General features: G+C 44.6%; 1 protein-coding gene across 4 annotated transcripts in view; it reads left to right on the plus strand.

The window, feature by feature from the left end:
* Window positions 1-2893: 2893 nt before the first annotated feature.
* RPH3A (rabphilin 3A) overlaps window positions 2894-23431 on the plus strand; it is a 159067-nt gene continuing 138529 nt past the window's right edge. For 2 of the 4 annotated variants that reach the window (XM_089775197.1, XM_089775196.1), the window contains exon 1: window positions 14628-15170. The gene's annotated coding sequence lies outside the window, so the exon portion shown is untranslated. Of the gene's footprint in view, window positions 2974-14627; window positions 15171-23431 lie in introns of those variants that run through there. The other 2 variants (XM_089775195.1, XM_075898757.2) reach the window with 2 other exon arrangements.

Here is a 23431-nt window from a genome sequence, read left to right on the forward strand (position 1 = left end):
TGGGATCCCACTGGGCTCTCCTCATTCAGAGCAGTTAGTTCCCCCCGCTCCCAGGAGCCCCTTCCCTGTGGCTGGCCCTGAGCAACACAATGCCAGGCGCTTGGTGCATCCAAGCCCATTTCCCAGTGTGGGTGCTGGAGGGAGATGCAAGGGGTCAGGGATGAAGGTGGCACATGCAGATGAGGGCCCAGAGTGGAAGGACAAGGGAGGGGGGCACATGCAGGAAGGGCAGGAGTTGGGGCGAAGGCGGCACCATGCAGAGGTTAGAGGCGAAGAGGGAACAGGGCAGGGATTAAGGGTACAGTGTAGGCATTAGGGTGCTGCAGGGGAGCAAGAGTCAGTGTGATGGAGTGCAGAACTTAAGGAGCCCATGGGTGTCAGGGGAAATAAGGGAACACCATGTTCATAGGATCATCAAAATTCAAATTTGCTCAGAGTGCTATTTTCCCTAAGGCTGGCCCTGACCCTCCATACTACAACCTCCTGACTCCTGCATACCCACAACCATCCTGTCCTGAGCCCCCACCTCTGCTTTGATTCCTGCACCCCCCATGCCACCCTGCATCCTGTACTCCCACCTCCACAACCTCTGGCTTGAGCTACCACCTTCCCCCCACAAACACCTCAATCCCCTTGCCTTTGGTCTCTCCCCACAATCTCCTGCCCTCCCTTCCCCTCCTCCCCCAAAGGGGATTTCAGTACAACAGTACCTGTAAGAAATGCAAGTTACTTTCACCCAATAAGTCTATAACTTACCCCAAAAGTCCAGTCTCCTGCATACCATGCCTCACTGTCTCAGCTGTAAGTGTGGCGACCCAGAAGATAAGGAAGAGGAATGAGGCTGATATGGAGCTATATTGACCCTACAGTAGTAAGGCCTATGCTATCCATGGACATCTAAGTTAAAGAGCCCCCCTCTTTTTTGAGAATTCCATGCCATTTCATCTGATAGAATGTGCTAGTTTCAGACTTAAGGGCCCATTCCATTTGTCTCTCTCTGAAATTAATCCTAGTTATTCTTGGTAAAATCAGTACTTATCAAAAGCTGTGTTCACCCTCATGGAAAATATGCCAATTAATCACATCAGTAAATAAATTAAACTAATCCCATTAGTAAAAAGGGAGTTGTAGATTAAATCTTTCATTGCAGTTACTTAAAAATTAATGCAGGCAATCTTTTAGGAAATGTATTCACATCACCTCGCCAAGGATAATAGTTCTGTAATACATGGTGAGAACATTATCAGAAATGAAAAATGAATGTAAAACTAGCATATATCTCATTAGAATATTGTAATGAACTGGCTAGTGCGTCTTTTTGAACAACTCAGTGTGTGTGTCATAGGCCTTATACTGCTCAGAGAGCTTCTATTTTTGTCTGAAGTAGGAAAGTTCTGTGTTCTATTGATTAGGATGTTCTAGCTTCATTATCACTGTGAGGTTCTGAACAGATGGGTTGGGCAGCATGGCTTGAGCCATGAATTCCTTTCCTGGCCCTTAGATAGGTCTACAAGACTTGTGGGTAAGGGGGAAGTGGCGGACATGGTATACCTAGACTTTGATAAAGCATTTGATATGGTCTTGCATGATCTTCTTACCAATAAACTAGACAAATGCAACTTATATCGGGCTACTATAAGGTAGGTGCATAACTGGCTGTATAATTGTTCTCAGAGTAGTTATTAACAATTACAATCATGCTGAAAGGGCATAACAAGTGGGGTTTCACAGGGGTCTGTTTGGGATCGGTTGTGTGCAATATCTTCTTCAATTATTTATATATTGGCATAGAGAACATGCTTATTAAGTTTGCAGATGATACCAAGCTGAGAGGGGTTGCAACTGCTTTAGAGGATAGGGTCATAGTTCAAAATGATCTGGACAAACTGGAGAAATGGTCTGAGGTAAATAGGATGAAGTTTAATAAGGACAAATGCAAAGTGCTCCCCTTAGGAAATAACAATCAGTTTCACACAAACAGAATTGGAAGCGACTGTCTAGAAAAGAGTACAGCAGAAAGAGATCTAGGGATCATAGCGGACCACAAGCTAAGTATGAGTCAACAGTGTGATGCTGTTGCAAAAAAAGCAAACATGAATTTGGGATGCATTAACAGGAGTGTTGTGAGCAAGACACGAGAAGTCATTCTTCTGCTCTACTCTGCATTGATTAGGCCTCATTTGGAGTATTGTGTCTCGTTCTGGGCACCCCATTTCAAGAAAGCTGTGGAGAAATTGGAGAAAGGTCCAGAGAAGAGCAAAAAGAATGATTAAAGGTCTAGAGAACATGACCTATGAGGGAAGACTGAAAGAACTGGGCTTATTTAGTTTGGAAAGGAGAAGATTGAGAGGGGACATGATAGTGGTTTTAAAGTATTTAAAAGGATGTTGCAATGAGGAGCCTCTGAGGATAGGACAAGAAGCAATGGGCTTAAAGTGCAGTAAGGAAGGTTTAAGTTGGACATTAGGAAAAAACTTCCTAACTGTCAGGCTGGTTACGCACTGGAATAAGTTGCCTTGGTTGGGAGACTGTGGAATCTCCATCTCTGGAGACACTTAAGAACAGGTTAGACAGACATCTATCAGGGATGGTGTAGACGCTGCTTGATCTTGCTGTGAGGGCAGGGGCCTAGTCTTGATGACCTCTCAAGGTCTGTGACAGGGCACCTGAGCCCTGCATCCCAGTCAGCATGGGTGCAGCGCGAGGTGGGGCGGCGCTGTAGCCCCACATACCCACTGACCCCAACCCAGTGGGAGAGGCGGTCGTTGCCTGCAGACCCCCTGGTCAGGCAAACAAGCATGTCCCAGGAGCACAGCTTCTCTGGCCTCCTTCTGATGCCTTCTGTTTGACAGCATAGTGCTTAATAAAGATGTTTTACAACTGTTCTTTCCCCAGGTAGTCACAGCTGCTGCTCTGTGGCAAGAGAGGAAGGAAAGGCCTCAAGGGACTGCATCGGGGATGGAACTGGTTCAGGTGCGTTTAGCTGCTATTGCTACATGATGATTCAGTGGTCTCATTGGGTTCTTTCTGCTCTACTTTCCTGACACTCATGTGTAGTTGCCACAGAACAGAACTACAGGGCTGAGTTGCTCTTCCCTCTCTCTCCCTTTCTTTCCTGGGCCCTGGCAGGAATGGCCCTTGTGATCGGCATCTGTCCCGGCTCCCCAAGTAGCAATAAATCATGCTTAAAAAGCCAGCAGAGAACAGTGACACATCATTTAAAGAGCCATATCTTACAAGGTGCTGAGTGAGGCAGAACTGGCCTGCTTCACTGATTGCATGCTATCTGAACTGAGCACAGTTATAAAGAGATTAATAAAGAGTGGGATGGATATTGTTATTACTGAATAATTTTACCTACAGGGGAAGCTTTTCTGTTTCCTCATTAATGGTGTGAATAGATTTTTGTTTGCATGCTTGAGATCTGGATTCTCTTGTTGATTTCAAAATGTCCCCTCTGGACAAATCTGACTCCTGGATTGGTAGAGGTGTTTTAACTGTTTTTTAAAACCACTTCTCCCTGGAACAGGCTGATTGCTGCCCGTTTCCCAGAAGGAGCAGAAATCTGTCTGCTGCAGTGTTGCTAGCTCTCTCATAATAACTGTCCCTGCCCCACCACCCAAATAAAACTCCAGCTCCTGAAGCTGAAGTGATTAGTGAGAATCTTGGCTTTAATAAAAACAAACAAACAAACAAACAAACAAAAACAGAACCAAACCCAAGAAACACCATTAGTTTCTAGCTCTCCATAGTCTTTAAAGAGAAGCTCAAAAATAAGGCAAGGGTGCATATAAAGACCTAGAAAGCAAAGGAGAAGAACTCCAATGTATTTTGTAAGATCTTATGTTTTTTGGTGCCTGACCTGCTTCATGGTTTGTAAACATATGAGGTTGGCCATGTTGCTATTGCTTGTGCTACAAGACTGCAGGCACATGCTTAATACAGGTTGAATCTCTCTAATCTGGCTTGGTGCGACCACATCTATGCTCTGGCATGATTGTAGTTAACCAGATGTCCACTTATCACGGGAGTGGCCAAGTTTCCCATAGTCCCGTACAGTTTATTTATAGCCACCAGTCCTGGCTCTCAGTATTCGTGCTGTTATTTAGCTCCAATTCACGCCTAAATATCTTCTAAGAACCCAATAAACAATGGAAATTTTGGTAATGCTGCTAGACAATGTTGACCTTCCATGGTCTGGCAAATTCTATGATTCAGAACTAGTTAAGTCCCCAGGGTTCTGGAGAAGAGAGGTTCAATCTGTAGCAGACTGCTATGTCCATTAGGCATGAGCAATGGAAAGGGAAGGCCAGGCATCTGTGTCACAGATTGTTAAACCAGAAGGCAACCCCATGATCTGGTCGCTTACATAATCCAGGCCACAGGACTTCCCTGAATGAATTCCTCCTTCAAGTCCAGTCCAGTCCTGCTTCTTTCCTGGTATGCTCACTTAGTGTAATCTGAAACATGAGAACACTCTCTCACTATTCAGGACTTATTTCAGCAATGTGTGCTCTTAAACTCATCACAGAGAAGCAAAAAAAAGCCCAGATTTTGTCCTATGCAAAAATGGCATTTGCACTTGTGTGGAATATCCCTCTAGAAATGTAATTCTGTTAATATGGCTCGACAGTCTTAAAGCTGCATTCTTTCCCTGCGGTACTAAAATAGATTCTTTCCCACTCAATAAAGACTTCACAAGAAGATGACCTAGGGGGCTGTGGCTGTTATGAAATAATCATACTCTTGGGAGGGATTAGATGCTTCTGGGTCTGCCTTGAGGTTTTATAACCTTGACGTGATCAGTGTAATCAGTTAACAATGGCCACGCCCCTTGTCACACTCTGCTGACTAAATCTAATCTGGCAACATTCTCTCCCCACTCAGACAATTGATGAAATATGACATTTGCTCAGAAATAGAGCAGAAATGTCATGGGGATGGTTTGTGTAGGAGCAGTAGGGAGCCTGGAATAGCAAAAAAGCTAGGAATCAGGGCGGGCTTGGATTTTGCTTCTGTCTCTGCCATACATAAGCTGTGCAACCTTCAGCAAGTCCCGGCACCTTTCTGGATCTCCATTAGCTTTCAACTTTAGAACACCCTGTTTCTGCCAGTGTGTAAAACCTCTAACGTCTGAAATACAAGGAGATGCACAGGCAGCCTCTCATCGTGCATTGATATAGGAGCGCTGTTTAGGGGAGGACAGCGTGGCAGCTGTTTTGTTTCAAATAAGGAAGAGTAAGGACTGGCCCTCTGAATTAGTATCCACATGGGACAACTGTCCCATGTTCAAAAGGGGTATCATGATCCATCTCCAGATGGTGTCGTGAAGATTCATTAATATGTCAAAATCTCTTTGATGTTCTTGGCCCTAATTGGCCCATCGTTGAACCTCTTATATCTGGGATTCTCTGGTCTGGCTACAACTGTGGTAGGAAGCAGGAGCAGAGTTGGGGGTATATCAGTGGGATGATGGTGGGAGTGCTGCAGAGATGGAGCACCAGTGTCAGCTCCTCAATGCTGGGGTGAAGCCCTGACCCGTGGAGGCTGGATCCAGGCAAGCCGGGGTTCCCCTCCACCTATTAGAGTTTCATTCAGCAAAGTAGTTGAGCACATGTTTAACTTTTAGGCAGTGCAGTGGCTCTACTCCTGCACTTAAAATTAAGCATCTGTGCCTTGTTGAATCAGGGCCTATGGTTTTATTTTTCTGTCCCTTCCCTCTCCTTGCTGTGTTGTATCGCTCTCTTAAATGCTCTCACTGCAGGATTTCTCCATTTGGGGTCAAGAAAATGACTGTATCTCTCTGAAACATTGGCCATTTGTTCCCCTGCTTCCTTACTTGATAGGCACTGTTCTGGTACTTAGACATTCTCTTATGTGCATGTCTCCGCTCTGACTGACCTCAATGCTTTATTCCTTCAGACTGAACTGTGACAGGTGATTGGTGGCATGTTAGCAAGACCACACACATGACTAATGAGGAGGCCATTGCTCAAATGCACTGCATCACAAGATGATCAGGGAAGGAAAACCAGAGTAAGTGGGACATGTGGCTCTCAAGAGCAGAGATTGCCTGAGTAAGTTTTGCAGGGACCGGTGCCAGGAGCAGGGACCACCCATGGTGTGTGTAGTTTGACAATGTAGCTGATTGGTGAGGGTGCAGCATAGCACACTCCTCAAATCTGTTTGAAGACTATGAAATAGGGAGGAAGACTGCTGGCCGGGGTCCCCTGTGTTTGTTGTTCATCTTGAGTTGGCTCTGGTGTTTTGGACTATGACAGAAACAGGATTTTTTGGTAAGAGTGTGTTTTTCCAGCCCAATGCTGTCTCTTCCCTCACTTTCTTGGGAGCAGTTTTGTTTAGCAAAGACAGATGCTCTAAGCCCTCCATCTATTATTGTGGGAGCCAAATTCTTTCAGACACCCTGTACTGCAAAGAGGAAAGGACAGAGTGTCTGAATGCTAATGGAGGTGAAGGAGAACTTAATGGATAGGTTTTCGTATGTGTTTATCATAAGTGATCCAGCCAAAGCTGTATTTAATGAGAGATATGCACCATGACTGTCTTCCCTTCCTCCCTCTGCTTCTTTGTCATGTTCACGAGGGTGCCAGGAGAGCCTTGAATGTTGTCCTTACTCAGCTCAGTAGCTTGTGTTTGAAGACTTAGTGAGATTTTGACTTATCTATCTCTTGTAACAAAATGTGTCAGTAGGAAGTGGGGTCAATGGGGGGGAAGGGAGGGCGGGGGAGTTTCCAAGGCATAGGACCTGTTCCTGCAGACTTCTAGTTTGATGGGACTTTACTTGGCCAAGTAAGGGCTCCCCAAGTAAGCAGGGCTCTGCAGGATCCTGCCCATGCAATGGGAACACATTTGGCCTCACTTTGAAGTGAAATTTTAAAAAAGGTATTTAAATCAATTCTGTACCTCAGCAAGATGTACTCAGCTGCTACCATCTCCCATGCCAAAATTAGCTTTGCTGGTGTCACTTACGAAGATTGTGATGCTCCCCTTCCCCCATCTCTACTAACCTAAATAAAAGGTTTGTAGCTATTTTATCTAGGGAATAAAAAGCAAATGGGCTAATCTTCTTCCACACCTCCCACTGATTTTAATGAAAGCTGCAGTCACTCAGTCCTCCTGAAAATCAGGTCAAAAATCTCTTAAGCATCTGCCATGCAAATTCTTATTCTTATTTCCCCTTTTTTTGATCAGTATATGTCCCCAAAGCTTAATTGAATAGACAGAAACCCTGTACCCGTTATTAAGTGCATGACTTGGGAATGGCTAGATGTGGCTAATTTTCATTTGTTTTAAGTGTCAAATTATGACATCAGTATTAAACAGCTTTGTTTTACTGCCATTGAGAATATGTCCTCTGATAAGTTATTGATGATAAGTTATGGTGAGAGCCGTGTCACTTGATCGCTCTCCCATATGGAGACAGTTTCCCCCCAAACATCATGTGTGAGCAAGCATGTTGTGTGGTGTGTGACAAATGCAGATTTTTCCTTAAAGGGATCAGATAACATTTTTAGTGATACAGTGTAAGCAAAAAAAAAAAAAAAAAAAAAAAAAAAGCCTTCTCTTGTGTGGCTGAGTTCACATCAGTCATTTTAATTTAACATGGATAGCCATGCTTGCTTCAAAACTACCAATGTAATTCCAAGCACAAACTCAGTTTATTTCTTCTTAGCATTGGAGTTAGTTATTTTTTATCTCTGAGCTTTGATGAGTTTGAACTCTATGGGTTTCCACTGGATTCTTTGAAATGCTTCCATGCTAATTAAAAATGCTAAGATTTTTATAAAAGAAGCGAATGATGATATTCCTTTTTTTTCTGTGGGAATGTCTTTGAATTCCAGCTTCATTCTATTAAACTAAGCACTCCTTTAAAGATATTAGAACAGAATGGTTCAAAACACGTTGCTTAATATTTTGCAATTAAATAGAAGGCTGTTTATGGCATAGGAAATAATAACTGTGACGCTTAAAAAGAAGTTGAACCCCAGTAAATAAAATAGGAGAGAGAATTGAGCTCCTCTTGAGTAAGGCCTTTGGATAAGAGGGTCTTTAAATTTGGGGCTTGAGCCTACAGCAACCCCTTACTTGCAACCCCTTAATTAGCCAATTGGCTAAGGTGCTAGTCAGACCCAAATAATGAGTTCAGTTAAAAACTTAGGCAATTCTCCTTCAAATCGTTGATCGTGTATGTCAAGTTATTTCAATGGGAGGTTTGTCTGATTGTGCTATGGGACCACAACTGGCAAAAATCAGCATGCAATTTCCCTTAAATGAATTGGAGTTTTATTAATTCTCTTTATACTCCCATGTAGACACATCTGTTGCACAAATAGTAACTCTTCAGGAGCTATATTTTCTTTCTACTTGATATTTTTTGTTGTATTTTTCTCAGATGTAGTCCACAACTTGCAGGTTTTCATTAATTGTAATGGGAGTCTTGGCTGAGCAAGGACTGCAGTGTTTGGCTTCTTTTAAAGTCCTTGACATATCAGTTAATAGGAAAAATTCCTTGAGCCTTGAAAAGGATAGCAGTAGTTTTTGAATTGTTGCTTTTTGCAGTATGTATAACTAACCAGATTAAGTTTAGTTATTAAAAATCAAGCATTAAGTGTTCTGTTTCATGTCAGCTCTGTTGTCTCAGCAGCATCAGAATTTAGAAAAAGACACAACCAAGTTGTGAACTATATCAGTCACATCACTAAAGTTCACAGAGTGACTCTGGATTTACTCCACTGTAACTAAAGGGGTTGGTCCATTGAACTCAGTGGCATGATCTGGCATTTACACTGGAATAGCATGGTTCAGAAAGTGGCCTGTTATGTTTTATGTCTTATTTCCTTGCCCATCATTTTGATCATTTTAATACATGAGTAATTGATCTCTTAATTTTTCATGCTAATTCCTGCACTTAGCAGGAGAATATTAATGGCCTTTCAAGAGGCAGAAATAGCTCTTGAGTTAGGAGTGCTGCATATGTTGTACTTTAGTTTTAATTTTCCATATGCCAGGTATGGGCAATGAAACAGTGGCGGATCACCAGGGTTAGCCCCTGGTGGGCCACTGCTGCTATATTTATTTACCTGCACCTCTGCAGGTACAGGCAATTGCAGCTCTCATTGGACAGGTATGGAGATCTGTGGCCAACAGGAGCTGTGATTTCCTGGACCTGCAGAGGTGCAGGAAAACATGGCAGTGTGGGGCCCCACCCAGGGCTAACCTTGGCAGAAAAGATCCAACCTGTGGGCTGGTATTTCCCCCATCCCTGCCATATGCTAACAGAGGGGAAAAAATTGTGAGACCTACTTAACATTATGCTATTCACGTGTACACGTTGTTTATTGTTACCATTGGCTGACCATGTACCTGTTGGAGCTAGAAATCTTTAAGGAAAGTAGAAAACATAGAAAAGGACAACCTGTGTGATCTTTGCTTCCAGGTTTGAATTTTCCCTTTGAGGTGGAAAATGATAACTCTTGACATATGTTGGTTAATTGCTAGATGTGAGCCTGAACCAAACCATTGGATATCTCTGAATCAAGAGCTGAACATACTTGGCTAGGTTCTGTGTTGGAATATAATTTATTCTTGACAGTTACAATATCTGAAAAGTTAAAAATAAACTGGGGAGGAAATAAATAAAAACCCCTGCTTTGATCTGCTGCCTGAAAATGACAGACTGCCAAAAGTGTATTTATGATTCAACAAAAATCAGACAATTATTTTTAGAACATAGATCTGTCTAAACTTCTGAAGAAAAATGAAAAAGCCAGGTATTTTAAACATATAATTGTAGGTATTCTTTCTTGATTTGAAAAGTAGTTAAAATCAGATTTTCAAATCTGTATATAGTTTTTCTTTTAATCTTATAACTTTATGGAGAAATTGTCAGGATGTATAAACTTCTTAAAACATATACATTTTTGTGGAAGCCCCTGTGCATAAATTGGAAATTCTTTACCCAAATACAATATGCATGTTGAGAGCGGACAATGAAATAGCCATAAAGATTATATAATAAAGCCAATTAAGATTCAACCTTGCATTTTCAAATATTTTTTAAAAAAGAGTACATCCAATCTTCAAGCTGTGTCTTTTCAATGCTTGCTTTAAAAAAGCAATTTAGCAGAAGACACTTCTGTATGAGTTGCTTTTGTCTTATTGAAGCCAATTTGAAGAAATGAAACACTATTTATTCCTTTTTCCACATCAAGAAATTATACCAGCATAGTTTCTTCATAGACTCCTCATGAGGAGTTTGTTAAATAGGAATTACGGCTTCTTATCTAACCTGATTTTTGACTTAGTGCTAGAACTGAGTACATACATAACAATTATTTGGGGGGATAAGAACGGCCATAAAGTCAAACCAAAGGTCCATTTAGCCCAGTATCCTGTTTGCTGACAGTGGCCAATGCCAGGTGTCCCAGAGATAATCATCATGTGATCCACCCCCTGATACCCACTATCAGCTCCTGTCAAACAGAGGCTAGGGGACACTATTCCTGCCCATCTTGGCTAATAGCCATTCACAGACCTATCCTTCATGAATGTATCTACTTCTTTATTGAACCCCGTTAAAGTCTTGGACTTCACAATATCCTCTGGCAAAGAGTTCCACCAGTTGACTATGTGTTGTATGAAGAAATATTTCCTTCTGTTTGTTTTAAACATGCTGCCTAGTAATTTCATTGGATGATCCCTAGTTCTTGTATTATGGGAAGAAGTAAATAACTCATGAATTCATACACCTTTATCATAGGCTTCCCTTAGTCATCTCTTTTCCAAGCTGAAAAGTCCCAGTCTTATTAATCTCTCCTCATGTGGCAGCCTTCCATAACCCTAATAATTTTTGTTGCCTTTTTCTAATTCCAATTTATCTTTTTTGAGATGAAGTGACTGCATCTGCGTGCAGTATTCAATATATGAACATACCCTGGACTTATACAGAGACTATAAGAAAAATTCTGTCTTATTCTCCATCCTTTTCTTAATGATTCCTAACATTATGTTTGCTTTTTGACTGCCGCTGTACATTGAGTGGATGTTTTCAGAGAACTATCCACCATGACTCCAAGATCTTTCTCTTTAGTGGTAAAAGCTAATTTAATCCCCATCATTTTATATGTATAGTTAGAATTATGTTTTTCAATATGCATTACTTTGCATTTATCAATATTGAATTTCATCTGCCATTTTGTTGCCCAATCATCTAGTTTTGTGAGATACTTTTGAAGCTCTTCACAGACTGCTTTGGACTTATCTTGTGCAGTTTTGTACCATCTGCAATTTTTGCCACTTCACCATTTATTTCTCTCTCCAGGTTATTTATGAAAATATTGAATAGGACTGGTCCCAGTATGGACCCTTAGGTGACACAATTAGTTACCTCACTCCATTCTAAGAACTGACTATTCCTTCCTATCTTTTAACCAGTTATCAATCCATAAATGGACCTTTATTTATTTCCTTTATCCATTGAATTTGCCACCTTTTAATATTGATTCAATATCCTTGTTCTTGTGTTATGGGACAGGAAGAACAGAAGCGCCACAACTCCCTTTTCTCTACTGTTTGCTATTTTGCAGACTTATTCACCTCCTTTCTCTGGTGAACCATCCCAGAATTTTTAACCTCTCTTCACTTGAGAGATTTTCCTTTCTCTTCATCATTTTCATCAGCTTCTCTGAATTCCCTCTAAGTCTGCAATCGGCGCCCACATCTAATTAGCTCCACTAATTGTGGCACTCATGCTGGTCCCCAACATGCAGAACTTGCAGAAGATTGTCACAATGAAATTTGTGCAGAGAACTTGTGGAAAAATTGCCTGAGCATTCAGATTTTCCCCCCTATAATTCTACTTTCTGAGCTATTCTCTCCTAGGTATTGCTGTAAATTTCTTTCAGCCAAATCTCTGACATGCTAGGGTGATCACCATTGTGTGATCATCATACATTGTTCCCCCTCACTGTCAATGAGCTGGATGAAGTGTGAGGTACTTTCTCGTGGGGTTGGCTCTTATCTGCCAAATTTCCGCTCTGAGTGACCTTCTGCAATAAAGCGTAAAACCTCAGAAAACAGAAGTCCTCAGTGGAGACAAACTGTCCATCTTCAGCTCAGTAAATCGGCCAGGGCTTTCCCCTGCACTGTTGTAGTATTGTATTTTCACTTTTGTGCTGGAGCAGGCCACAATCAGCTTGGCCCCATTGTGCTGGGCTCTTTACAAACACATACTAAATATCCCTAGCCTCCGTTTGCCTGGAATGGAGTGGGGAAGTGACTGCATGTTGCTGGCCAGAGGCCAGATGAAGGCAAAGGCCTGGCCCAGCATGCACCCAATGCAGCAATGCTGCTCCAAAGCATGCACAGTCTTGGATGAGACAATCAAGCACACGAGGGAACCAGGGTAACCAATCAGAGTGGGCATGAACAATTCTTGGCCAGAGGGCAGCAGTGACTGATGACTTTCTGCCCTGCTCCATGGCAATGCTCCACCAACAGATGAGGGATCTGGATGTCTTCCTTATCTGGGGGCATAGCCAGAATGTAATGTTAGCCCTTACCACCTCCTCTGAGCCTCATAAAATAAATGACCTTTCTAACTGCTCAGTGCTTATGGCTTTTTTATTAAAGGGGGGGTTCCCTGAATTGCTTGGGAGAGCTTTTTACCTTGTATCACTGTATAATAATTCACTTGATGGGGAGACAGCTTAGCACCATCCTATATGTTACATGATGACAGCAGTCGTGGAAGTATTGTTGCTTATGTTCATTTAATGCTGCTTATAATTCAAGACTTAATGGACAATAGAGATGGAAAAGGCCCATCTGATGATCTGGTCCATCTCATAGCCTATTCAGTTTGGTTCCCTAGGGTATCTTTTACTAGTGTTTTATGGAGCTCTAGTCTTAAACCTGTCTAGAGATGAGTTTCCTCCCTTGGGAGGCTTTTCCAGGTCCTGAAACCTCTTATTCCATTCCTTAGACTCTGTCTGTTCCCTATAAACCCCCTCTGGTTTGGATCTTTTTGGTAGCTCGGAGTGTGAAACACCTGGCATGACTGCAACAGCACCATGGACAGCACAAGAGACTGTGCTGTGTAACACCCCTGCATTGTCTTGCTTCCTAGAACGCACAAGACCTCTTTCTTGTCTCCTCCTTTGCTCTGTATTGCTCTCCTGTACCTTGAATTTCAGCCAAACTCTTGCACGGAGAGAGAAATATAGTCAGAAGCACCGGGTTCAAGTCACCGAGGCAAAAAGTCTGGTTTCTAAGGGGGACAGGGCAATGTCTAGGCAGCCCCAACATTATAACCATACAGCATATTAAAGACGGCCAGGAACCACTAGCCCAGATCCAAAGAGGAGAAAGAGATGAGACAACAGTGCTCATCTTCTAGGATTTCTTCTACTGGATGGGAACAGCTGTTCCTAACTTAAGTCCATAAGGGGACACTCTTCTTCTGGCACAACAGAGCCTCATTTCTGGGAAACTTAACAGGCTTTGAAAGGTGCTTATGGGGAAATTTTCAGAAGGGCCATGATGTCTTAGGACCTATTTACCTGGGAGACACCTCACTGAATGTCAGCAGGACTTAGGTTCACACCTACCTGTCTCTTTTGAAAAGGAGAATTGGATCTTTAAAAGGACTTTTTAAAGGTTCTTTTGGAAATTTGGCCATTTGATCTTCTGGAGGCTGGAATAGATGTGAAAGAACAGAGCATCACCCCCAACCTCGGAAGGTCACATCCACATTCCATGGCTTTTCCTCTCTCTAAGGCAGGGCTACTCAACATGTGGCCTGTTTGTTTGCAGCTTGTGGCAAGGTTTGGGTTTACGGCACATGGATGAGAGCCAAAACAAAAAAGTAGTCAATATGATGATCTTCTGTTGATATGGGTTTTAGTATTTCAATTCCTGGACTGTCATTGCTTATTAAAAGTGCTGTCATGTGGGTGGAAATTGGGTAAATATTGCATTTTATTAATATCAGCAGAATTGACTTAAATGGAGCCTGTGTGTTGTGTAATCTTACCTTAATCTTTGTATTCATGCCCTCAGTATGAAAGAAGCTATTTGCATATATTTGCATGTATATGCAACCACACTTAAGTTGCGGCCCTGGGCGTGTGCTGTATTACTGTGCCTCCCCCCCCCTTCCAAAGTTGAGAAGCCCTGCTCTAAGGGGTCAACTCCCTTAGAACAAGTCCCCTTCCTCCACTGTCAGCTGTGGGGGAACGTCAGGTAGAGTTCTGGGTTGCAGTTTGTCTCCCCCCCACAGGGACAGAGACTCCTGGAAGTCAGTCCTGCAAAACAAAGAGGCAACTGCGGCGGCGGGGCAGGACTGCAGACATCCCACCTGCATTCAGGCAAGTGCTTCGCTTGCAGCGAAAGAACTGCCCGGGCTCTAGCAATTCGGTGCAGGGACTCAAGCAATTGTTTTATCTTCATGAGCAAGGCCAGAGGCCGGACGGGCGGGGCGGGCTCTGAACAGCAGAGTTTGGAGGGGGTCTGGGCTCAGCCCCGACACAGAGTGAGCCCGGATTCAGGCTGGAGATGAGTCCTGCTGGACTTTGTGGTTGGAGCTCGGGGGGGCTGAGAGGCCATGGACTGTGCTGATCCGTCAGCTATCCCGCCGCCTCTTGCCGCGCACTGCCTTGCACCCCCACCTCCAGCAGGAGCGAGGCGGGACAGTGAAATCCAGACAGAGCCCCGCAGTCTGGTTGGGGCGGGACACGACTCGCGGGGTCAGGCAGCGCGGATGATCCCCGGCTTTGGGGCACCCCCCACCCCTCCCCATGCCGCGGGACTGACTTCCCAGGCAGGGGCTGCGTTTTCCCCGCTGGCATCGGCCGCGGGGCGGGGGGGGAGTTGCCTCACCCTCCCTTGCAGCCACCCAATCTCCCTCCCCCGTGGTAGCGGGCAAAGCCCCTCCCCAGGCGCCCCTTGTCTCGCCGGAGCTCTGCAGCAGGGCTGCTGGCCGCCAGGCGGAGCAAGGGGGGTGGCACCGACCCGCCTCCTCCTGCGCCCCGCGGGCCCCGGGCGGGCTGGCGCCGTGCCGTGCAGTGAGTGCACAGGGCTGGGCTTCTCTGCGGGGCCAGCAGCAAGCGCCGGGCCAAGGCGGGAAGCGGGCGCCTCCCTGCATCTCCCAGGTAAATTCCCGGGTGCTCCCCACGCAGCGGCGGGTCGCTGCTGCACCCACCCCACCCGACCCCGGCTCCCCGGGGTGCAGAGTTAGCCGGCGGCGGGGCTGAAGGCGCAGAGGGAGACGCGGGCGTACCGGGACAGCGGCCGCAGGGGCCTTTCCCCGGGGCGGGTGCGACCGGGCAGTAGTTTGCGGGGAGGGGCGCTGGCAGCCGGCTAACCAGACGGGGCTAGGAGCGTTTGCATTGTGCCTTTGTGCTTTGCATTCCGCCCCACCAAAACACGGGGCACGCCGCGAGCCCTCCTGGCTCAGGGTCTGCATTACCCCTGGCATTTCACACGGGCCCGGCAGCCGCGGAGCTGTGTGTTCGGGACCCTGGTGTCTGGAAACGGTTAGACTCGGCGCCTGGAGAGGTACCGTCTCGGGGTCCTTTGCGCACCGTTTGCATGTGCGGTGGGCTCTTTAAAAAGTCTCCCCGGTCTTAACCCTGCTCGCCGTAGCCAGCTTCCCTGCGCTCGGCGAGGCTAGTACTCGATGGCACCAAATGCCTGTTACAGAAAATGCGCCTGGAAGCACTCCAGGAATTCAAGGGTTAATTTCCCTCGAATGAATTTGGGAAAATCAGCTTTGCGTTTGGGAGCGGTCTGGCTTTGGCTCCCTATGATTGCCCCCTTTTTTCACTATTCAAATTCATAAAAGGAGACCTTAGCTCCCAAATTAGGATGGGAGAGGGAGGGAGGAAGGAAGGAAGGAGGCAAATAATCTCTAGTAGCTAAAATATTAAATACATGCAAAAAATAAAAATCTGGGTTGAAGTGGAAGGAAAGGAGTGAGTGATGGATGACACCTTGTCGTCTGTACCAAAACTCTGGCAAGATTTAAACTCCAATATTTTGAATATTCCATGTGTGAGACAGGTATGAACAAAAGTCCTCTGAGGCTAAAGATAGGAGATTCCGGGAAATGCTAAGGGAGGGTGGGGCATTAGCCCTTGGAAATGTATCTTTGAAAACTGTTCAGTCTAGGGAAACAGGTGGTTTGATTTTGCACTGGATTTTAAAATTAAGCAGAGCAGGGTTTAAATAGCAATTCTGTGTCAATTTACTATCAATCTGTAGTTTTTTCTTTGAAGCTTGGGTTACAAACTGGGAAATTGGGTGGCAAAAGTGTAGATGTGGCTAATTGTAACCATTCTGTTTTACTAGCGGGCAGGATAGGTGCTTTATTAAAACCCGTGTTTTTGTTTAATCACCACCCTGCCTTCTAACCCTGTATTTAGCAAACTGTTTTCACAAAGCATGAGATTTTAAAAAAGAACAAGACTTATATGTGAAACTAGTATAATCTCTCCAATTGCACAGCAGTTGTAGTGACGTATTCTTGTTTAATGCAGACAGAAGGATATACTGGCAATGAACTATTCTGTCCTAAAGAAATGTTGCTCATTGATTTTGTGGTCATGCAATCATTAGGATGAGGAGTGCAAAATACAATGAGTAGTCCTGTGGCATCTTAGAGACTAACAAAAAAAACATATATTTTTGTGAATCTATAAGGTGCCACAGGACTATTCATTGTTTTTAAAGTTACAGACTAACTTGGTGACCCCTCTGAGACATGCAAAATATAGGGAGAGGGAAATTTTTTTTAAATACCCCAAATATCCTTTACCTTCCTATTATAGTGTAAATAGCAAGTGGTGCACTAACATTGCACCAGGTGAACAATAATTCCTGGATCAGAGAGCTGATTACTGCAAACCCAAACTTACTCTGCACCATTTAAGGTGCTATAATATTGGTGGTAATGCAGATGCCTCATTATCCCTGCTGGAACTGAGAGTTCACTCATCTGATTTCTGTGTTGCAGTGTACCTGCCTTCTATTTAGCCACGACTTTTAATGGTGAGCTCTCAAATTGGTCCATTTGTTTTGCAAGGGCAGCTTCTCCGCAGCACTTCCTGACTGTACAAAATCTTGCACAGGGCATTTAAAAAAAAAAAAAAAAAGACCCATCAGAGTCATTGTCTCCTCACTAGGGATATAATAGCGCAGTTGATTAACTGATAAGCGAAAGCTATTAATTAATGCTATAGACTACATGCATTTACCACCTGTCCCCAAGTACATTTTCTAGCAGGCTGGCCAGCAGCCTTACTCAGTCTTGGCTTGTGCTGGGTCTGGGACCTACCCACGCTGTGGCTCTGCATCTGAAGTGTATTAGGAGCCAGGTGGGCAGGCTAAGTTCCAGCTTGTGCCAGATCCGGGAGCTCAGCCCCCTCCCCCCAGACAGGGGCCGCTGCCTCTGTGTGAGAGTCAGCAGCACAGGGTGACAGGTCTGCAAGGGGAGCTTTTTAAACTGGCTCTCCTTGCGGACTATCTCCTGCCTGGCACCCCACACTGCTGCCTCAGAGGTAGCAGTGCGGAATGGCAGGGGGCTCCCTGGGAGTGGAGCTAGAGCGCACTGGCTGCCGGCTTCACCCCCGGGGACTATAGAATAGTAGAATAACCAATAAGAATTCATGAGGTTAATTAACTGTTCATTTAACTGATACTTAACCTCCCTACTCCTCACTTCTCGGGGCAAAATGAAGCTTTCCTAATAATAAAGCAAGTGGAATGTGGTAATGCTGCTATCTCCTGTATATCATAACCAAGCAATTTAAAATTGGGCCATGGTTATCTAACTTCTCCGGGCCTTTTTATTTGTCTTGCTCTCCAGCAGGCAGTACTTAAATCAATAGAATTGAAGGACCAAATGGCTGGGTTTCAACTATTAATGTTTGTTTGGTCTGCCACTTGACAAAACTGAGCCAGATGGCTCCACCTGGATGCTTCTATGCTTTGAACTTTGTCAGTGTTATGGCATTCCTGGAAACTGAGGTCTGTGCACCAAGTAGACTGCTTTTTTTTCCTCCCCTCCTTGTGAGATTGTGTTTTCAGAGCTAGGAGGAGAATTCTTCACAATGGATATGAAGAGAAGAGATGAGTAATTGGGTTTAATGACTTATAACAGGGCATGTGCTGTAATGTAGCATGGAAATAGATCTTGTTAATATTTTGATGATGGGATAGATTGTTCAACTGTTATTAGGGATTCATGGTGCTATTCAGCTATGATATAAGCAGGGGTGAAAGGAACTTAAATTTCTGACAGTTAGGATGTGTCTAGACTACAGGGTTTTGTCGACAAAAGTCCACTTTTGTCGACAAAACTATACCTACATCTACACTACCACCGAGTTCTGTTGACATAACATCGACAGAACTCGGCAGTTTTGTCGACTGCTGTAAACCTCATCCTACGAGGAATAACGCCTTTTGTCGACAGAGTTCTGTCGACAGAAGGTGTTATTGCATCTACACTGTCTTTGCATCTACACTCATGTCGACAAGCCGGCTTGCTTTGTCAGAGTTCTGTTGACAAAAGCCTGTAGTCTAGACGTACCCTTACTGTCCTGTTGCAAGCTGGGTCCCTGCCAGCTCTTTAAATAGCTCCTTGTGGCTTTTGCCACAGCTCAGCCAGCTCTTGCTGGAGCTGTGCACCAGGGTGCACCCGCTTACTGTCACCTCTGGATGTAAGGTCCAATTCATGAGGTTTAGAGTCCTTCCTTCCTCCCTCCCTAGATAGAGTAAAACAGAGTAAAGGGTTTAGACATGGGCCCTAATTAATGAATTAGGAATTGCAGAAACAGTCACTGAATCCCAAGTTGCTACTAAGCCAGCATAAACACACAGAGTTAACCCACCTTGCGCCCTAACTATGCACTCTCTCGCTATGCTGCTGGGCTCTGATATCTTCTGGCATCTCTGGAAAAGAGAGCCCATACTAGCTGGTTGGCTCATTCCAGCATTGTCTGAAATTGCACTCAATAGCTCCAGCAATTGGTATTGGGGCATGAGCTCTTTTTTCTCCATGTCACCTGTACACATCAGCAATGGCCTATAACTGTTAACATCTGGTGGCCCTGTGCTGACCTGGTGAGACGCTGATGGATACATGTTTGTAACACAGCTGGCACCCTACTGGTAGCTTCAGTAGAGAGTCTGAGGACAGAATGGGCTTGGACAGCAATCTCCCTTTGGTCCAGGTTAAGCTGTAAGGGGCAGGACTGGGGAAGTTTACACTGTTGCTTGGCCTGTGGATAAATAGGAGACTCCAGGCTGGAATCTGGCACTTTTCAACAGCATGAAATTCATGTAAAAGAAAAGAAGCAGCCATGTTTGGCACTGGCAAAAATCAATGGAATAGAACAATAAGTGGGTAATTAATTTCCTGGATTAGGCCTCAAAATATCGCTAAATCCAGAGAATCTCAGTGATTTTTCGCTCCATTTTTTGGAAAAAGAATGGTGATATAGAAACCTAACGGTTCTTCTAACTTCACAAGCCAGTGGCGTGGGAACACTTACTATAGTGAGGGAACTGAAAGCAAGTCCTCCCCACTCACCACTCCCTCTAGCATGGGGCAGAGGTGGGCAAGAGATCCGGGTACTCTGGCATGGATGGCCAAGAGCAGAGCCTCAATTAAAACCTGGGGATGCTGCAGCATTCCCTGCACCACTAATTCCTATATCTATGTCATAAGATGGCTTAGGTTAGAGTGTTTGCTATGTGCTGGGCACCTTTTGTTCCCACTGACTTCAGTGGGAGTTGAGGATGCTCAACAATATGGCAGCCTTGCGAGAAGTGAGCTGGTCTGGATAAAGTATCCATGCGCGTTGTACCTGATTTATATTTCCCGGCCATAACTGTCTCTGTAAATTCACAGGTGTTACAAAAAAGAGCCATGTGGAACTGAAAATATTATTGGCTCTTCCTGTCCATGGCTTACCATTCATTTCTAGGGAGTATAAGGATGGCATTTGGTTGGCTGTTACTAATCATCCGAATATAAGAGCACGTATTTGGAGCTGTGAGAATGTATGTGGAGTGTGTGTAAATTTAAATTCTTGCTGATGGTAAATTTGTTAAGACGAGCAAGATGAAAGAAACGGCACGGGCTGTTGGTTAGGAAAGGAGGTGTGTATTTATGGGTCTCTGTAGTTAGCTGGGAAAATAATTGATTTTAAGTTTCCTTTGGGTTTAAAGGAGTGATTTGAGGGGCTGTCTTGGTCAGGAGACTGAAAAAGGCATGTGACTTTTTCAGTGCTTCATCATCACTTTGAATGGGATGCAAGCTGGTTGAGACTAAAAGTAATGGAGTGCCTGGAGGTTAGCATATCTGATCTCCACCCTCTGTCTCTCTCTTGCAGGGCAGTAATAGTGACCCAGTAAGCAGTAAATGTACAAATAAGGTTAAAATACGTATGTCCATTTATAGAGCAAGCGTCATAATGAAGTCTGTAATGCATGTGGTTGCAGTGTAAAAATACACCGATAAGCTCATGAGTTATGCACAGTGGGCTAATAGCCTAACCCTACGCTGGGAGTATTTTGGGCCTTCCCTGATGCATCTGGGCTTTGCCTTTAAATGGTGCATGGTAGGGGGTACCCAGTATTCCCTTCCCAGGGAAGCCAGGGGGGAGTAGAACTGGCAGTTTTCTTTCTGGATGAAGTCTAAGTCTCTCACCTTGGGTTACTTCTTACCTATGATTTTCGTCAGTATCAGGCATGGCCCCTATAGTCTAAACTGTCTGTAACTTCACAAAATGTCCAAAGCAGCAGGACCTGCTGGTTCTCAAAGTAGGTGGTGGTCGGGGAACCCTCTGCTTGGGGACCTCGCCTGGCCTGTGGTCCCCTCTCAGATTGCACCTTCTGCTTGGCTTCCTGGGAAAGGATTCTTCTCTGCTATAGCTTGTCTTATTACTTCTTGCCTGGGTGCCTGAGCTCCTCTTAACCTCCTGCTCTCCGTATTCCTCTTTAACCCTTTGGGACCCAGTGCGCGGTTTGTGTCCCCCCCATCAGAGCAAAAGCCTTGCCGCTGCCATGAAAAGGAACATCTTTCTCCTTCATCCTGCTTTGTGAACAGAGGCGAGGGGCTAGAGATGCTTGAATTAGGATCATTATGTTTTTGTTTGATCCCCGTTTTGTCCATGGTCATGCATCCTTCTGCGGGAAGCTCAGGGTAAAATCTGCCCAGAATTAACCATTTTTGCTTCTGTGGGTTTTTTTTGTATTGAAAGAGGAAATAGGGATCCTGCCCCTGCCACACCCCTCTGATACCATCTACCCCTGGGCACAAATACCAAGTGGCCCTGGGAAACCCAGCTCTCATGAATGTTAGCTTGACTGATGTCACTGTTTGATGGACTAGTGGGATGTCCTTTGGCATCATTCCAGCTGCTGATCTCAGGGTAAAAAAATGTTGTGGTAACTCCTAGCTGCCAGCAGAGGTAGATAAACTTCAAACAGATCTGTACACTGCTGGCTGCTGGATCACCATGCGCTGATCAACCAGATGTTGCCAGCCTTTGGTCTTTGTCCTCGATAGACAGTCATCGCACCCACAAGATGTGACTTCTAAGCTAGCCATGATTATATTTGTGGATTGTTTTAATATCAGACCTAGGATAGCACCCGCCCTGACAAAATTGCTACAGGAATAACCAGGGAGCTAGAAAACCTGAGAAAAGTCAGTTCCTCTGAGGTACTTGAGGTTTCTTTCTACTGCACCATGTTATGTGTTCTTTTTCTGTGACTTCTCACATCATTCTCCTGGTCCTTGGGGCTGAATGGCAGCTGTCAAGATAGTGATGTGACGTGCACCACTGTAGCATTTGAGAACGGCTGCAGCAAGAGGCAGATATCTGCCCAACTTGCCAAGAGATCCATTTTTAAAAGAGCCCTTCTACTGGCACATAGATAATGGGGTACAGTTTCTGCTTTGCAGGTGCATTTACCTGATCTGGATTGATGAACTGCTGCAAATCCTCCACAGACAGGTAGTTCCTGAGGCTCTCTTGAACGTTTGTCTCCAAATCTTTCCACTCTGAACAAATCCATTGTCAACATGATTATGGAGTTTACATTTTATGGAATATTGTTGTTGTTGTTGTTGTTTTTAAATAAAGCCAGTGGTTCCAATTAATTTTCACAGCTCTATGCAGGCATCAGATGCTCTGTGAGGAACTCTCCTCTTCCTTCCTCTGTGATGCCTCCACTTTCCTGCAGGAGGTAGCATCCAGAGATGTGACAATGATGCACTGCTACCATGCACAAAGACTTTTATATAAGCAATTGTAAGGCTGCTATCAGGCTTAATAGTATAATGCAGGCTTAAATGACATTGGAGTGTTGTTTTGCTAGATAGCCCAAGACCTAGCAATCATGGGTAAGTCATATGAACCAAGGGCTGACTTTTGTTTTCTTCACTGTTAATCAACAGGAGGAAACCCACATGACAGAATTCTAATGATGTTGGTTTGCGAAGGAGTTCCTTGAAAAATGTCACTGCACAGCTTAAATAAACTTCCTGCTTACCACAGCTGAGCTGCCTTTTGTCTTGAGACTGACAGGAAATTTTGAATGAAAAGAAAAAGACGTTTTCTGCATGTCCCATGCTATGTAAATGTAACTGGCTGCCAACAAGAAGGCGTTAGCTAACAAAAGAGATGGGAGCATAGGAAGGGGAATTAGCTAACTCTCTCTCTGGACTTGATTCTGGTCTGACACCAACATGACTTCGTTAACTTCAGTGGAGCTGGTGGGGTGTGAATTAGATCTCAATGGAGTTACTTCTGATTTACACCAGCGTGAGAGCAGAATTAGGGCAGTGCATTGGTGCAGTGCAGTGATGGCGCTGCGCTGCTGTCATGCTTGAGAGAGAGCTGGCCTGTCTGCATAGTTAATCCACCTCCCTGAGAGGTGATAAGTGTGTCAGCAGGAGAAGCCCTCCTGTCGGTATGGCATTGTCTGTACTGTAGACCCTGGTCTGTCAGTCTCTCTTGCCTTTATATAGTCCGCTATACCCGTCAGTGAGTACTCATACAGTCTAGCAGCAGGATTTTATCCCAAAAAGTCTGTAGTCGTAGGACTGCTCTTTCAACCTCTTGCTGTGGAACTGGGTCTGCAAGATGCAGGAAGATAAAACCCAGAGAGGCAGCAAGGAGAGGACAGCATACCAGTATCCGAGTAGGTTTATTTTGCAGGGAGAATGCTCTATTGGGCCCCGTGGATCTGGATAGGAATCAAGGGAAAACATAAGGACAGAAAACAGGCAGTGAAGACGTGGATGTACTGGCGGGATATTTAGGGGAGGCAGGCTTGTTTTTTTCAAACTGATACCTTTGCACATGTGATTTCGGAGCCATGTTACACCCTTGTGGTC

This window comes from Pelodiscus sinensis, chromosome Z (genome assembly GCF_052426305.1).
Source record: "Pelodiscus sinensis isolate ZL-2025 chromosome Z, ASM5242630v1, whole genome shotgun sequence".
Taxonomy (NCBI): domain Eukaryota; kingdom Metazoa; phylum Chordata; order Testudines; family Trionychidae; genus Pelodiscus; species Pelodiscus sinensis.